The sequence below is a fragment of the Ovis aries genome, chromosome 7 (assembly GCF_016772045.2).
Source record: "Ovis aries strain OAR_USU_Benz2616 breed Rambouillet chromosome 7, ARS-UI_Ramb_v3.0, whole genome shotgun sequence".
Classification (NCBI taxonomy): domain Eukaryota; kingdom Metazoa; phylum Chordata; class Mammalia; order Artiodactyla; family Bovidae; genus Ovis; species Ovis aries.
The window spans coordinates 93,092,185-93,097,724 of record NC_056060.1 but is presented as its reverse complement, the minus strand read 5'-3'; positions in this window follow the sequence as shown (position 1 = coordinate 93,097,724).

Sequence of the window (5,540 nt, the reverse complement as noted above, 5' to 3'; positions counted from 1 at the left end):
ACAGGACTGGAAAAGGTCAGTTTTCATTCCAATCCCAAAGAAAGGCAATGCCAAAGAATGGTCAAACTACCACACACAATTGTTCTCATTTCACATAGTGCTCAAAATTCTCCAAGCCAGACTTCAACAGTATGTGAACCATAAACTTCCAGATGTTTAAGCTGGATTTAGAAAAAGCAGAGAGACCAGAGATCAAATTGCCAACATCCATTCGATTATTGAAAAAGTAAGAGAGTTCCAGTAAAACGTCTACTTTTGCTTTATTGACTATGCCAAAGCCTTTGACTGTGTATATCATTACAAACTGTGGAAAATCTGAAAGAGATGGGAATACCAGACCACCTGACCTACCTCCTGAGAAATCTGTGTGCAGTTCAAGAAGCAACGTTTACAACTGGACATGAAAGAACAGACTGGTTCCAAATCAGGAAAGGAGTATGTCAAGGCTGTATATTGTTACCCTGCTTATTTAATTTATATTCAGAGTACATCATGAGAAATATTGTACTGAATGAAGCACAAGCTGGAATCAAGATTGCCAGGAGAAATATTAATAACCTCAGACATGCAGATGACACCACACTTATGGCTGAAAGTGAAGAGGAACTAAAGAGCCTCTTGATGAAATTGTAAGAGGAGACTGAAAAGTTGGCTTAAATTCAACACTCAGAAAACGAAGATCATGGCATCTGGTCCCATCACTTCATGGCATAGATAGATGGGGAGACAGAGGAAACAGACAGATTTTATTTTCTAGGCTCCAAAATCACTGCAGATGGTGACTGCAGCCATGAAATTAAAAGACACTTGCTCTTTGGAAGAAAAGTTATGACCAACCAAGACAGTGTATTAAAATACAGAGACATTACTTGGCCAACAATGGCCCATCTAGTCAAAGCTATGGTTTTTCCAATAGTTATGTATGGATGAACGAGTTGGACTATAAAGAAAGCTGAGCACTGAAGAATAATTGATGCTTTTGAACTTGAGAGTCCCTTGGACTGCAAGGAGATCCATTTAGTGCATCCTAAAGGAAACCAGTCCTGAATATTCATTGGAAGGAGTGATGTTGAAGCTGAAACTCCAAAAATTTGGCCACATGATGTAAAGAACTGACTCAATTGAAAAGACCCTGATGCTGGAAAAGATTGAAGGCAGGAGGAGAAGGGGATGACAAAGGAGGAGATGGTTGGATGGCATCACTGACTTGAGGGACATGAGTTTGAGTAAGCTCTGGAAGTTGGTGATGGACAGGGAGGCCTGGCTTACTGCAGTTCATGGGGTCACAAAGAATCAGACATGACTGAGCAACTGAACTGAACTGAACTAAATATGTGGAGTAATACAGATTAGAATGGAAGGGAGATGTGGAGAGTTCTTTATGTTCACCTGGAACCACCTCGTCCCACCTAGTAGATACTGGGTTGGATGAAAAATCAGCTTTCTTCTGGACCAGGATAACACTAGGCAAAGGGACAAGAGTGTGTCAACCAGCCCAGCTGGTACCTCCTTGTTGTCGTTCAGTTGCTAGGGCATTTCCCACTCTTTGTAACCTCACGGACTGCAGCAGGCCAGGTTTCCCTGTCCTTCACCATCTCCCTGAGTTCCTCAGATTCACGTCCATTGAATCGTTGATGCTATCTAACCATTTCATCCTCTGCCACCGTTTTCTCCTTTGGTCCTCAATCTTTCCCAGCATCAGGGTCTTTTTCAATAAGTCCACTCTTTGTATCAATTGCAAAGAGTATTGGAGCTCCAAGTATTGGAGTTTCAGCTTCAGCATCAAGTTCTTCCAAAGGATATTCAGGGTTGATTTCCTTTAGGATTGACTGGTTGGATCTCCTTGCTGTCCAAGGAACTCTCGAGTCATCTCCAGCACCACAATTTGAAAGTATCAATTCTTTGGCCCTCAGCCTTCTTTATGGTCTGTCTCTCACACCTGAACATGACTACTGGAAAATCCATAGCTTTGAATATACAAACTTTGCAGCAAAATCATGTCTTTGCTTTTTAATACGCTGCCTTGGTTTGTCCCAGCTTTCCTTCCAGTGATCAAGCGGCATCTCCAAACTTGTCTTATTGATGTTGGATGACTGTGGAGGCTCAGTTTCTCGCTGGATTGACCTATATATTTTTATATATTTTTTATATTTTTTATATATTTTATACCAGCTTTATAATTAACAATAACAGTATAACTGAATATTAAAATTATATAAAACTTAAAAACTGATATTTCTATTTCAGAATAATTTGTGTTTCATTTTATTTCCCACATCTTCTCTATATAGGTTTGTGTTTCATGGAAGTTCAAAAATAGCATTGCTATTCCACATTCTTTTTCTGTTTATATTTATATTTTGCTTCTAAAGTCTACATGGTTTTCATTCCACTGCTCACACAATATTGTAAATGGAAACTTGTTACTTTTTAAAAGATTGCAAAATCACTTCAAATCAATTTAATAATTAAATGTACAGTCAGTTTTGTACCAAAGTAGCTGTTCATTAATGACCATACTAGTTTCCAGCTAATCACTGTATTAGTTTCTTATGGCTCATGTGTTTATAGGCTATAAACATTGTAAATTTGAATCTTATAGTTTGATAGTTCAGAAATTTGTGTAGATCTCACTAGGCTAGAATCAGCTTGTTCCATATCCAGACTATGTTCCAGTCTGGAGGCTCAATGGAATCACCACTCTCCTTGACTTTTCCAGTTGCTAGAGGCTTCCCTTCTTCTTTGGCTCATGTTTCCTTCCATCTTCAAATCCAGCAATTGCTTTCAAATCCTTCTCATATTGTATCAGTCTTACCCTGACTCACTTCACTCTTCCACATTCAGGAACTCTGTGATCACACTGAGATGACCCAAACAGTCCGCAATAATTTCCCTACTTTGTTGTCATTTGATTAGCAGATTTTAATTGGATCTGTAACCTTTATTCTTATTTGCCATGGATCCTGACACCTTAACAGAAACTGCGATTAGTTGTGGACATCTTTGGATAGCTCAGTTGGTAAAGAATCTGCCTGCAATGCAGGAGACCCAGGTTCAGTTCCTGGGTCAGGAAGTTCCTCTGGAGAAGGGATTAGGCTACCCACTCCAGCATTCTTGGGCTTCCTTTGTGGCTCAGATGGTAAAGAATCCGCCTGCAATGCGGGAGACCTGAATTTGATCCTGGGTTGGGAAGATCCCCTGGAGAAGGGAAAGGCTACCCAGTCCAGTATTCTTGTCTGGAGAATTCCATGAACTGTATAGTCCATGGGGTTGCAAAGACTTGGACATGAGTGAATACCTTTCACTTTCACTTGGAAGACCATTATTCTGTCTAAATCCATGACAATTCAACTGGGGTTTGCATCTTGATTAAATGAATCATGATGTTCACTGTTTGCACGAAGTAACTTGAGGTTTACAAGTTTACAACATATAATTTATCCTTTCAACACTAATTATGAGCAAACGGTTGTAAAATTAAGATTGATTCCAAATAAATGTGGCTTTTAGAGTATAGATTAGATGTTAAATCATTCTTAAAGCTTGGAGAGAATGGCAACATTCATTTCAAAACTCTTAGATCTTTTACTACATTCCTAAGAGAAATTTGTCAGGAGCAGCAGGCGCAATTAGATTTGCCCCATTTTCTAAGATAAAAATATGGAGAAAAGAATTTTAGGACTAGCAAAATCAGTATCAAGAGTATGGAATAACATCAGCTACTTTTACAAAGGTGATGAAACTGAACTCCAGAATCTTAGATTGTTTATGGCCACACATTCAATAAGCAGCAATGGGAGAGTAAAAGCCGATAGTCAGCTTTTCTGAACTTAATCCTTACGCACTCCATTTCATTACAACATCTATTGAAAAAAGTGATTTTGATTGTTTATTTCAATTAGAATGTACTTATCATTAAAGGCGTAGGAGAAAAAATGCCATCACATCAATAGGAACATTTTTTGAAATAAGAAATTATGTAAAGATGAACTTCTAAAATTAATAGCAATAATTTGATGAAGAATAATTCTATATATGTGTATATATTTTCCTAAAATAAAATCACTTTCTATTTTACTCCATTGTACACTCTCTGGATAATTATAAACTGTCACACTATCAGCGATTAAATATACAAAACAAGTCTTCTAATAAAAATGTTCAATATATAACAAGTTAAAGTGGCACAAATATATATTAAGTAAGCAGTATATTTGAATATGTATATAATCAATATATTCCATAGGGCTTTTATAACTAAATATTTGATATAAATTTATTATTGAACATGTAAGAAATCAATATCATTAATTTCATCATCAAAGGAAAATTTTGGCATTATTTTTATCATAGAAATGGAAATATCTGTTAAATGTATTAATTTCCTAGTAAGAGCTCTTCTTCACTATAATTCAGGTCACAATGACCAGTTGACACGGTACAGAAACCAAGAGCTCCTGATTGAGGTCCTGAGTCATCCAGCTGTAACTTATGATATGGCATGACTTTGAAATCAATAGCAGTAAACTAGTATTTACTAGACATATAATCCATTTATAGATGACGGGGGGGAAAGAATAGTCTCTTAATATGTTTTCTCTTATCTGAAAAATCATCAAAATGATTCAGAAATCCCAAAATGATACTGTTGTAACTGTCCTGACTACACAAGTTGGCAATTAGTAAGCAGTCTATTTTTGAACACATTGAAAAAACTTTGAATTTTTCCCAAGATAAAAGCAAACATTTAAATCAAATATGGGATTATCCATAATATCTTACTGAACTCTTTACTGGAAATCTAAAAGATTTTTCTTAACAAGACTGCATCAGAAATTTTTAGCCTTGAAAAAAAATCTCTTAGTGTTCATACAGTCTTACAATGAAATATTGGAGAAATACAAGAAATATGTATTAGTGCTAGAAACATAAGAGGATAATTTATTATTGTCTTTTCTTTGGGAGTTTTTTTTGTTTGTTTGTTTCAGTACCAAACCAAAGTTGACTATTTTAGGATATTGATTATACCAATTCTCTGTGGCAGGTATTTTTGTGGCATGATACATATGCCAGGGAATTTAAGAGTCCAAGTAGCTTTTTTTTTTTTTTAACAATCAAGTAGATTGTAAGATACAGAGAATGAAACTGTATTATTATTTTAAAATATGCAGACACAATTGAAAAATATGATGTAAAGTTTATTTAAAAACAAGACAAAAAATCTGAACAAGAAGGAGCCAGATAATTTAGCACTAAAGCTAGGATAATTTGGGGAGTAAAATGAACCACTAATTAGATCAGGATAGCAGACAAAAAACTGGGATTGTTCAAGGCAATTCAAGAGATGTGGTCATGCTACCGATCAAGAATATCACAAGGGTGAGGAACTTCTCTGGTTGTCCAAAGGATAAGACTGCAGTCCCAATGCTGGGGATCCAGGTTCCATCTCTGGTTCAGGGCACTGAGATTCTACCTGCACATCTAAGTCTGCCCAATGCAATGAAGACCCAGCACAGCCAACTAAATTTAAAAAATAAAAC